We start from the raw sequence: 13,093 nt of genomic DNA on the forward strand, positions 1-13,093 counted from the left end.
GCATCGTCCAAGGACAAATAGGCTCTGATTCGTGCAATATTTCTAAGGTGAAAAAAGGCAATCTTGGTAACATGATTAATGTGTGAATTAAAATTCAATTCAGAATCAATAATAACCCCCAGGTTCTTTACTGTACTGTTACTTTCTACGGTCAGGTTGCCAAGTCTGCTAATTATTGATTATTTTTGCTCGCTAGAACCGATTATGAGAACTTCTGTCTTATCCTCATTTAGCTTGAGAAAGTTCTCACTCATCCAACATTTGATGCTAGACAGACAGGTCAACAGCGGGTCTAAAGCACAGGGATCATCTGGGGCCACAGAAAGATATAGTTGGGTATCATCAGCATAGAAATGAAAATTGACTCCATGATTGGTAATGAGTTCACCCAATGGCAGAATGTACAAGGAGAACAGCAGAGGACCAAGAATCGAGCCCTGTGGAACACCAGAACTGATGACGTGTTTGTCTGAGTCAAACTCGGCTAGATTGACAAAGTAACTTCTGTTTGAAAGGTAGGAGGAGAACCAGGACAGGGCCGTACCAGACAGGCCTATCCAGTGCTCCAGACGCTGTATTAAAATTGAATGATCAATCGTGTCAAATGCAGCCGTTAAATCTAGAAGTAAGAGAACGGATACATGTTTCTTGTCAGCAGACACCCTAAGATCATTCATTACTTTTACAAGTGCTGTTTCTGTGCTGTGACTTTTCCTAAAGCCAGATTGGAATTTGTTGTGCACATTATTGTTCTGTAGAAATACATCCAATTGATGAGAGATGCATTTTTCTAAAACCTTGCCCAGAAAGGGTAGATTTGAAATGGGTCGATAGTTACCCAAAACAGAGGGATCGAGATTGTGTTTCTTGAGTAGGGGCCTAACTACGGCAGTCTTCAGTGAGTCTGGGAAGACGCCTGATTGTAGAGAGCTGTATATAGAGTATGTAGTTGTAAGTTGATTAGCGGTATACTGTGGTTACTTTGCGCCAAAAACCGCGACAGCAACCCGCCATTTTATGCGTATGCCAATAAAACAGCAAATCTGTGCCTGGTTTGCTGGGACCAGATCACATAAATGACCATATGTCATCATTTAGAGCTAGTCATACATATACACACCACGTACTCTGGTCCCAGCAGATCAGGCACAATTAGCTAGTTTATTTTACTGATTATGTATATAGTATACGTATGACTAGCTCTAAATGATGCCGTAAGACATATGGTCATTTATGTGATCTGGTCCCAGCAAACCAGGCACAGATTTGCTGTTTTATTGGCATACGCATAAAATGGCGGGTTGCTGTCGCGATGAACGATGACCGGGCGAATGTATTACTTGCGCGCTCTGCTTGCGCAAGTAAAGAGGCCAAGCATAAACACTGGCCCAGTAAAAAATACATTTTAAATGGCTTTAACACTGTGTGAATGCACCGCAATCACACAGTTTTCTTTGTGGCTAAGTAAACTGAGTTAAGGAATGTGAAGGTCTACAGAGAGAGACACTTAATGGAGGAGTACTGTTAGCTCTGGTTAACGAAGAGTAGGATTCAAATTCATTGCGTGAAGTTTGAACTTGCTTTTATGTCATCATACTCAGGGTGAGGATGAGGGCAAGAGCGGATACCTGCAAGTTAGAAAGTTATATATTAGTCATGTCATAAGTTATGGGTGTATGAATCCTTCCTGTCTGCTCTCAAGCGGGTACTAATAGGAGGGGGTGGGAGAATGATGAATGGTACAGGTAGGAACTACAAAGGGAATAGAGAGCGAGGGAGTGATCGAAGATGAAACCAGAGAACTCGTGTTCCAAATAGACAAAAAGAGAGGGATAGAGTCATAGAGAGTGTGTGTGTGTGAGAGAGAGAGAGAGAGAGAGAGAGAGAGAGAGAGAGAGAGAGAGAGAGAGAGAGACTGCCAGAATGATCAATTATGGCAACAAGACAAAGGTATACTAGATGAAAGAGGGAGGGAGAGGTGGAGGAACTTGGAAAGAGTGGCTAGGGGCTTAGGTAGGGAGTGGAGGAGTGCTATAAGAGAATGGCGACATATAATGGTGGCGTGTGCAATGGCTGAGTGGGAAGCACTGAAGCACTACCGCAGAGTTGGAGAGTGCTATAGTAGAGGGTATACGCAATGCGCATGCATAAAGTGCAATCGAGTGGCAAAGAGAGTTAGATTGGATAGGACTTTTCTGTTTGGATGGATGGGCTGTCAAGGCCAGAAAGTCGTTTTTTGCCACTCAGTAGGCATTCGCGCATACCTTCCAGGTATGATGATGATGTGATGCGCATACCCTCTATGAGGGAGTGCTAAGGAGACTGACTCTAGTAGAGTAGAGGGCGTGCTATACGAGAGGGGGTCAATGCAATAGAAGAGTGGGGGGTGCTATTAGGGAAGTAGTGGAGTGCCATAGGAGAGTGGGGGAGCGATGGGTTGGCGATGGGAAACGAAGAGAACGGTAATCAAATCAAAAGTGGCGTTCAAGGGTCTACTCCTTAAGCTGCATGACGGATGAAGGTGCCTCCAACTGCATGACGGATGTGGGATTCTCGCTGTGGCAGAGCACGGGAGGACCACAGCTGACAGCCTGACAAATAGACAATTTACTTCTCCATTCAATCAGTAAAGTCTCTTTTCTTTAAAAGGATGCTCTGTGTGTTTGAGACAGAGCATCTGACGGAGTAACTGTCATGCTTTCACGGTTATTGAATTCTTCCTCTGGGCTGCCGGGTTTCTTCCAACTCACTGTCTGCCGGGAGCCAATTAAATTGACAAAGAAAAAATAAACTTGGGAGAAAGTTACTGTACCTAGGCTACAGACAGTGTAGTGTAGTGTAGTGTACAAGTGCATCATTTTCGGACTAACTTTATTGCTCAAAGACGTTCCAACAATGTTGAACCTTGCCTTTCAAACGTGTACAGAGGTTCAGCCATGTGTGAGTCTTTTCAACACGATCAACAAGCGGTAAAGAAACACAAAAGGACACAGAGTCAGTCAAGTTACAGAGCGTGTCTTTCTCCAGTGTCAGAACAATGACCCAGATAGAGGACAACAGACTGGGTTCAGTCATTAACCAGACCTGGCCAGCCATCAAACTGTTCCCATGGAGGAGACTGGAGTCTGGAGTCTGGACCAAACAATCTCAAACTGCAGCGGTACACACTCTGCACGCAGTGCACGTGTGTGAATGAGTCAGTGTTTGTGCAATCTGACTAGATTGTGTGTGTGTGTGTGTGTGTGTGTGTGTGTGTGTGTGTGTGTGTGTGTGTGTGTGTGTGTGTGTGTGTGTGTGTGTGTGTGCGCGATGTACAGTATGTGCATGTGTCATAAATGTAAGCAAAAATCGGCATTGCATAAAGAAGAGGATCAGTAAATACTGTACTGTGAAACCTCACGGTCATTCTTTCCCCTCTATTAGTCAGCAACAAAAACAATGTAGGCAACACATCATTTCTGGGCAGCGGCTCCTCCGAGCCTTGTCGGAAGGGAGTGAAACAAATAACCAGGGACAGTTTCATGGACACTGGTAAAAAACACGTGCTAATCCATAACGTTGACTGCAATAATGCCCTAGTCTCCTAGTCCCTAGTCTTACGAGCGCAACTCATTCTTTGCCTTTCTCTTTCCAGTTGCCAGCACAAGGCCCAATCAATACAACACCCAAGTCCCAAAATGTCGACACACAGACACAATAATATAGTCTCATGGGGGTTGTCTGGTGGCTCAGCCAGTTAGTGCACTGACCATATCACTGCTGTTGGTCAGAAACCTCATTATGTCCCCTCCATATTATTTCAACTTTTCACGTTTTTTTTTTTTTTTTACAGATTAATGTCCTAATGTACAATACTGTTGATGCAATGTGTTGCGTTTGTAGATCTTCTATTTTCTCAAATATATATTTCCTGAAAAGCAACAGTTTTGGATATACAAGGTTTCCACATGACGGCGTCGATACGATAATGTTCCCTCTGAGATAAGAGGACACAAGTTTGAATCCAACTCCCATCATGTCTTGCATGTCTTTCTCGAGATTCAAGCTTTTATATTGTTACATCTTGTGTACGAACTACAACAAGAGTAAAATAATCTACCACCATAGATTTTCGATCTCTCTATACTCTCTAAAAGTCTAAATTGTTTAAATGATACTCACATAACTAGTCCCAAAGTGAGTGCATGCACAGCGTGCTCCTCTCCGTGTCTGCTCTACGCAGCTGATTGGGCACAGCTATGCGAGGCCAGCGGTCCTTGTGGGACTTTGGAGGGGTCAATTAGCATGCAAATGCCCATTAGACGGGGCTCTGCAGGCAGGTCAGCGTTGGCCCAGAGGGACTGTCTAACTAACCGACACTCATAGCTTCCACTCTCAATGATGTCAGTCAGAGCACAAAGAGGGGAGGGAAGTGCAGCAAGAATGGGCTTTTATTGCCTCACTATCTATTGGCAAATACCACAGGCGGTCCAGCAAAGCCACCCCTCCACCACCCCTTCATCTAAACAACCAAACAATGCAGCTACTGCCCTAGAGCACTATCCCTTCTGCCCCTGGCCCGCCCCACCACCGCTATCAGATATACGGATACGGACCCATTTATTTTATCTACCGTTTTACCCACTAGTAAAAGACGATGGATGACCTCCACCAGACTCCCTTCGCATGTATGGAAACGCAATTTCTGTGACGTGGCCAAAAAAAGGCTGAAAAGTAAATCATAACAATTTACTCATCGAGAGATCTAAAGGTCAAAGGTCTTTTGACAAATGAGTGAGAGCTTCAGTTCCTGAGGGATCCTCATACCACTACCTCTACCATATTGACAAATGTCGTGAAAAACGATACCACAGAACTGCCAAAACTGCTAAAATGGAGGATTTTTGGCAAAACAAAAGGGGTCTACGCCCTTTGGGCTTGACCCAATGACCCCAAATAATAACTACCGTATAAATAGGGCGCCTGCTGGCCTAGTGGACCAGGCGCATCATGCCACATATACGTAGGCTCTGGCCTGACCTTTGCTGCATGTCTCTCCCCTTCTATCCTTCCCACTTTCCTGTCCGTCTTCACTAATTACTATCAATAAAGGCAAAAAGCCAAAAACAAAAAAGAAACGAAGAAACGGGGTGGGCTCGAGTAGCTCTCTACTCGATGTATTTATTGACCCACATGGCGTCACAGCCCCACTCCCTCTGTCTTCCTGTTGACCCACATGACATCACTGCCCAGAAACGGCTGGAATAATTACGATAACAATAGTGGACTCGCTACTGGAGCCCACAATAACTGGGGTATTTGTCACTGTATTTGCTTAAATAATAATAATAATAATAATGAATTGCATTTTTATAGCGCTTTTCCAAGTGTTCAAAGTGCTTTACAATGGTTCATTCATTCATGTATTGGGAGGTGAAGCGGCAAACAGTCGACTGCCGACGCCAGCATCCTCACTTCCCACATTCCCACACCAATGGTGGCGAGCTCACACCGACCAACTCATTGGAGGCAATGTAGGGTTCAGTGTCTTGCCCAAGAACACTTCGACTTCGGAGACGGGATTCGAACCGCCGACCCAGAGATCATTGGACAACCTACTCTGACTTAATGTCCCAGGAGGTCTCACCCCATTCAGCTATGGCCACCTTTGCATGCCTTTTCTCTTGCTCTCGACTTTCTGAGGCACATACGCACGCAAATCTTCGGTGGGTAAACACAGCAAAGTCCTGAGTACAAATTGACAATACACTCTGGGTTTTAAATATTGTGTGTACTGTACTGTATTGAAGTGAACCGAGTACAAGCCAAGGGAGAATCCACTTCAGCACATGATGGTCCATTATCATCACCTCCTGTCACTCTAATCAAACCGCAAGGCAAGGACAAATGTTTCTTCCTTGTATGCACTGCTTTTTAAAGTCCAGATGCTTTGGTGAGAGAGAGAGAGAGAGAGAGGGGCACAATGTTTTCTGTATCAACACAGGCAATACTTCTGTTCTGACAGGCTCACACACTATACTACTGGACACACTTACTGTACATGAAAAACACACACTTGTTTGTTTCCCTCTCAAACGCAACACACACACACACACACACACACACATACACACACACAGTCACACGGCCAGAGGTTTATTCCAGAGGGAGGAAACTAGAGCAAGTCTTGACCCGTTTGAGGTCACGGTGGTCACCTGCCGTGCGGCCCGGTGCGGGTAGGGTCAGCAGGTTAATAACAGCTCCATGTTCCGTCCTGGTGTGATAATGGACACCTGGGCGACATGAGGTCATCGCAAACATCGTCCATTTTATTGACTCATTCATCTAACCGCGGCGTTGCAGTCTTACTTTAAGAAGAATGTATCGTCTTAAAAACACAGTGGACTTCTTGGCGCGCGCGTGTGTGTGTGTGTGTGTGTGTGTGTGTACAGGTTAGCCTTCTCATTTAGCCTATTTAAATAGGGAATACATTTTGACAAGTTAAACCAAACCCACATTGCTATGTTGGACTCGTTGCAAACAGTTTGTTGTGATTCTTGGAATGGAGAGAATGATTATACAGCACAGGAGTAGCAGCCTACATAAACGGCGAAGCATATACTGTACGTGTCAAATTAACTTAAATTACAGACTGTCGTCTGTGTCAATACATATCAATCAACGCTGCTACTTTTTATATATGTGATGTATGCCATGCTTTTGCGTCTGGTATGCCTAAATTGTAACTATAGCTCAAATCTAAAGGGTCCCCATTCATTCATCTCAGTTTAGAAAAGCCTTTTAAAATATTCCCCACTATAAATATGGTTCATTTAGGCTAGTATAACTGTCTGAAGTGAGGCGGACATACAAGCAGCAACTGAACTATACAAACAGGCGCAACGTTACACCTCCTCCTCCTCGCTGTGTGTGTGTGTGTGTGTGTGTGTGTGTGTGTGTGTGTGTGTGTGTGTGTGTGTGTCACAGTCTCTCATGGCTGCAGTCCAAGCAGCCAGCCGTCCCCAACTGACAGCGAGACTTGAAGACGCCAAGCCAGGCAGACAGACAGATATATACACACTACACACAGACAGACATACACACAGATAGACTGAAATGCCATAACAATAACCAAGTAATGGCACGAAGCCAATGGTCACGCTTAAGTTACATTGATAGATATGGTGTGTCTGTCTGTGTGGGTGGAACGGATTGAATCAAAGTGTCACCACTTACCTAACATACACTTTTAAAGAAGTGTGTTTTGAAGTCCCGTCCCGACCCCGAGTCTTTTCAGTTCGACTCTATCGGTGTTAAACAGTGTTTCTTGTCTCTGTTCTACAAAGAGAGGCTAAAACAGAGTGTTTCTTCTTGTTTTCCTGCAGCTGTCCTTCAAAACATTCAGCAGCCCACTGAGCGTCTCTGTAATCCACACGGGCACCCACACCACACACACAACAGTTGCTGCGCTCTAGCGCGCGGCTGCGCGTTTGTTAAAATTAAAAACAGTTATTTAAACAAAAAAAATACTCCGAAACTGTTTCGACTACGCGTTGCCTACAGTTAGTCGGCAAACTGTCAGATTTGGAAAAACACGGGGGGAAGTTGTCCTCAATGTATAACTAAGTAATGTAACAGAAACACAGCAGCAGCGCGTGAGACCGTCGGTGGTCCCTGTGTGTTGTCAGAGCGCTGCTCCTCCAGCCTCACTAGCTCGCCTCGCCGCCTGCCGCCGGCCCACCAGGTGCTCATTAACATAACTGCACTGGCTGCGGCCAATCACGACGCGGAGCAAGGTGCCTGTTCGGACGTTCGCCTGGGCGATCCCGCCAATCGGAGCCCCTCGTGGGCGGGACCGGTGACATTAACAACAACGCTTGTTTTAGAAGGAAATTCAATGTGATCCCGTTGGGAGAATGGGGGTTTTATTTGCAAGGAAGGAGCGGCCCAGACTCGGGTCGGGGAGCAGGACATATGATACACACGGACAGGATGCATGACTTATTTCACCCTAAAAACTCCTTGCATGTAACAAAATGTTTCTCAACTGCTTTGAAACTCGAGTCACGGCCTGGGGAGGGGGGCTGTGCTTTTTATTTCTAATTTCTTCAAATTGTGTTCAGCACTTTTTTATTTTATTTCCTTTTTTTAATAAAGCCAAAGCCAAAGGGAATTCCCTATGGCTCGGGGGAGATATTAGACTTTTAGTCAATGAGGCTGAGGTTGTGAGCCACTCTGCTACACCCACCCCCCTTTTGACCTCACACAGGGATTACTTACCATTAACCTGGGATTTGAACCCCGGTCTCCCGTGTGGAAAGCCAACATCTTAACCACTAAACCAAAGGGAACTCCCTATGACTTGTGGGAGATATTAGACTTTTAGGCCATTTAAATAGGGCATAAATAACACTCATACACAAGTCACCAGACTCTATCAATTTACACTGTATATTCTAACATTTTACTTTTACAGGTCAGTATTTAAATCTGTCCTCACTTCTTTCATCCACAGTGGACCTTTCAGGATTATGCCTTTGTGTTTAACTCTGAAGTCAAAGTGAGTTTATTACAGAGCACCTTTTCTGTGTAACTGTATACCATTAGTGCCCTGGGCTGTAATGACTCAGATTGAAGGGTTCCTACTCAAACACGCTGCAGTCCATGTGCTTGTCCACACAGACATCATGGTGGTATAAGCTGCCTTCCTCAAACTACAGGCCACACCCACAACAGTGACAACAGGGAGTTCAACAAACCATGTGCAACCCAGATTCGGCACAAACAAGGGACTAAATTCACTTTGTGTCCGACGCCACCAATAGTCATTAAGACATGTGAATCCCTTGACTCCTTCAAAACCGCCTTCAAAGGGCACCTACGGACGGCTGCAATTCGAAACTGGCCCCCGTAAATTCTGAATCCCCCACTCACCCCTTTTCCCCCTCACTGTATATGTTTCTTTTCCCTTTTAACCTCCTGTATGATGATTTGCTGTTTTTGGCTATATAGAAGTGCATATTTGTACGTCTCTAAATGTTATGATAAATTTAAAATGGTGGACCTTCTTGTAAACAAGTGTAATACTTTATGGAGGCGTCCATTCACAGTTAACAGTCTTTGTATTGAGTTGTACTTGAAATGTACTGTAATTCTGCAAACTGTTAATAAATACTTCAATCAATCAATCAAAAAGCCAGGATAGAATCCCACCATAAGCTTCCTCCTCTCCAATGCCTTCTCTATGCTGCTGACTCCGCTTTCTGAACTCACAAACACCAAAGAGAGAGGATCGAGGACTGCCTGATTTAGGAGACCCTCGGCCTGGTCCTTACAGTAATGATCAGAGAAAGCATACATAGGCAACTGCCGGGCCGGCCCGGGGGCCACATGCAGCCCCCACCATCACTTAATGTCATGTTTCCAAACATGCAAACATGAGCCGCTTGAATTAGTACTTCAGTCTATAATAGTAGCTTAATTACTAGTATTAAACTGTTATTGTCTTTTTGTATATCCAATGTATTTGTATTTAGTTCATAAAGTTAACATAACTATAAGTAAATGCATTTCAAATTAAATAGAAAGGTTAGACTACTTTTCATTCAAAAATAACAAAAAATAATTCAGGATTTCAATTCAAATATAGCACAAAAAAAAAGATCTACAAGCTCAAAACGCGTCGCACTGCGACACGTTTTGAGCTCGTATAGATCGGCTATTCTTTTAATATGCAAAGTGGCCACTCTGGAGTGAGTGTGGAAATATAGTGGCCCTCTCCATCTTCAAAGTTAACCCACCCCTGAGATAAAGTATTCCCCTGGTGAAGTGGCAGGCCTGGAGCGGGAGAACAAGATGACACAGAGGCAGTATATCAAGGGACAGGTTCACAAAGTTTATTACACAGACACGACAGCTAGGGGGAATAGCGGGTATGCGCATGCTTAAAGTGAATGGCACATCGAGTGGCAAATCGAGTGGTATAAGCAACATGCAAAGTGAGTTTAACATTGTTTAATGTTGTTTAATGCAATCAGATATGACTTTTCTGTTTGGATGTATGGGCTGTCAAGGCCAGAAAGTAGTTTCTTGCCACTCAGTAGGTATTCCTGCATAACTTCCTGGTTTGATGTCGATGATGTCACACGCATACCCTCTATAGACCGATTCCGTAGCTGGTCTCATGGTCGCAGCCTGTATTCTCGTATTTCCTGTAGGCGGACTCGACGTAGCTGCGGGGATAAAACCCTCACCAGGCGCACCTCTTCCACTACAGTGAACGGCAGAGTGACTGATGTTAGTTTGCCTCAAACTTTACTCCTTTACCTGCTTTTTTACTAACACTAACATTACAAAGATGCCCAGAACATCGAGATGAACCTGTGTAGTTTATGGCTGCTCCAACAGTAGTGGCAACATAAAAAATAAAATAAAACGGAATGTCTAATATCCACCGCGGTGGCTGAGACCAGAGCCATTGAGTAATGGTTGAGACGAAGCAGTGAAAGATACATAACGCCAGTGTACTTTATACCTCATACTTTAAATGCTTAGTATGAGGTATAAAATACAGCAGCCTTGTGTTCATAAAACAGAAAGATTTGGTATTGGGTAAGACTGGCGATATGTATCTTTCCCTGCTTCGTCTCAACCATTACTCAATGGCTCTGGTCTCAGCCACCGCGGTGGATATTAGACATTCCGTTTTATTTTATTTTTTATGTTGCCACTACTGTTGGAGCAGCCATAAACTACACAGGTTCATCTCGATGTTCTGGGCATCTTTGTAATGTTAGTGTTAGTAAAAAAGCAGGTAAAGGAGTAAAGTTTGAGGCAAACTAACATCAGTCACTCTGCCGTTCACTGTAGTGGAAGAGGTGCGCCTGGTGAGGGTTTTATCCCCGCAGCTACGTCGAGTCCGCCTACAGGAAATACGTAGGCTGCGACCATGAAACCGCTACGGAATCGGTCTATACATATAGTGCTGGTGCTGGACACATCATGACGTGACCAGATGCAGAGTGGAATAGTAAGAGAGTGGCGACATGCTTTGATCTCCCCGCAAAGCGGGTGCCTATTATGGGCTATAGTTCCAAACATTGGAACTATCCCATTGAGTTAGAATGAGCACTTCCGCATTCCATTGTTACAATGGGAGTCAACGCTATAGTGTCGCCACTCTCTTACTATTACACTCGGAACAGAAGATAAGAGACATAAACACAACAGGATAAGAATAAGGATGACCTTTACTGTCGGCATCTACTATAGCAGATGCACATATTAATAATGAACATGCTGTAATTAGGACAACAACAAGCTGTATCTAAGTATATAGACGTCATAGATGGCCATGGCCATGGACAAATCATAACACTGCCCACACACCCTCTCTTTACAAAACAATACAGGCATGATCATGGCATCCTTGGACAGGGCAAATATAAAAATACAAAATAATATTAAACAGTTTGTGTGTGTGTGTGTGTGTGTGTGTGTGTGTGTGTGTGTGTGTGTGTGTGTGTGTGTGAGTGCGTGCGTGCGTGCGTGCGTGCATGCGTGCGTGTGTGCGTGGCCACAAGGTGGATAATTTAATTAAAGAGCAACATAACATAAAAAGGAGTATGAGTTAAAGACGAGAGAGAGTGAGGGAGAGAGGCTGAGAGAGAGAGAGAGAGAGAGAGAGAGAGAGAGGGAGAAGGCAACAGGCAGCTGATAAGGAATGTGTCAGTACTTGTTCGTCTGACTGAGGAGAGGGAAACTTTAGCTGACGCTCAATCACCAGCCGGGGACAATAAAGGTCATTAACAAACTCTGAGCCGCCCCCTGGACAAACAGGAGCAGAGGAACACCGTTACTGGCATACCCTCTTTAGTGTGTGTGTGTGTGTGTGTGTGTGTGTGTGTGTTGTGCGCGTGTGGGTGTGTGACTGTGTGTGTGTGCGCGACTGTGCGTGTGTGTGTGTGACAGCTGGTCTCCCTATGTCCCATATCTGTTATTATGTTATTAAACTGGCATATATAATAAACAAAGCAATACCATAAAGGCCAGCCATGTAGCCTACAGTACACACACACACTTCACACATAGTTGTGACCCACATAATAAACAAATAAACCCACTCCATTAAACTGTATCTACAACCAGTTATTCTGTTTTACGGGTTAATGTTTGATTTTAGCACTGCATGGGCTTTGTCGTATCTCTGCTCCTCTACAGAGGCCAAAGCCACTTCCTTAGCGGCCCCTCCCCTCCCATAACCCCATGCTGTCCTCCATCTCTCCATCACCCTGTAGCCCTTTTGGTCTGTGAAGGGTGTAGCTACACTTTTATCTGGTCTGGCCGGGGCTCTTTGCATAGTATTAACGTTGTATCACCAGTTTACTGTTCAATGATACACAACCCCCCCTCTCTCTCTCTCCCTCATGTGCACTGTTTAATGGTTAAGCTTCCTTCCTCCCAGAGTCCCAGTTCATATAAACCACTTCAGAAATGCTCAGAACTGGGCTCAGCATGAACCCAGTTCTCCCTCTTCCATCTAATCTGTTTGGTCACTTTACGAACTTGATTTATTAATCTTCCCGGGGTTTGTTTCCTATGCTTGCGCAACTGCTGCGGTGGTCTTCAGGGTTTCAGTTCACGGGCAAACAGCAAATGATCATCATGGGGTCTAACTCGCACAATCTGATACAAATGTATAGAGGCTATGACGTGTATGAGTGTAATAGAGTAAAATATGAAACTCTCAGATTTCAACACGGATTTGTGCAGTGACTAGTACCTTCACAACACACAAGCTTGATCTTATCTGTTGACAGAAGAAAAGGTCAATAGAGAAGTTCAGATTCAAGTTTAGATCTGAGTTGTTGTGATAAACTTTTTCGTGTTTTATAGTAGTATGGTATTATACTGTATAGTTCACAGCAACATTATGTCATACTGTAAGTAATTGTGGTATAATTGTCGCACTTCTTTTTTGTTTGTGGATTTTGTACTGTGTGCATCACTCTGTGCATCAATCTGTTATGTCTTTGTTGCTTGCTGTCGTGTGTTATGTGCTTTTAATGTACAACCTGTACCAAAATGTAATTCCACCGGCCTTGGCTGTGTGGAT

General features: G+C 44.3%; 1 protein-coding gene across 1 annotated transcript in view; it reads right to left on the reverse strand.

Annotated features, from left to right (window-relative positions):
- The window catches only part of ddr1 (discoidin domain receptor tyrosine kinase 1), a 96,215-nt gene extending 88,541 nt beyond the window's left edge, over nt 1–7,674 (reverse strand). The window contains exon 1 of the mRNA XM_083760659.1: nt 7,216–7,674. The gene's annotated coding sequence lies outside the window, so the exon portion shown is untranslated. The remainder of the gene's footprint in view (nt 1–7,215) is intronic.
- Between the last annotated feature and the right edge of the window lie 5,419 nt (nt 7,675–13,093).

The sequence above is a fragment of the Protomyctophum parallelum genome (genome assembly GCF_964188405.1).
Source record: "Protomyctophum parallelum genome assembly, chromosome: 3".
NCBI lineage: Eukaryota > Metazoa > Chordata > Actinopteri > Myctophiformes > Myctophidae > Protomyctophum > Protomyctophum parallelum.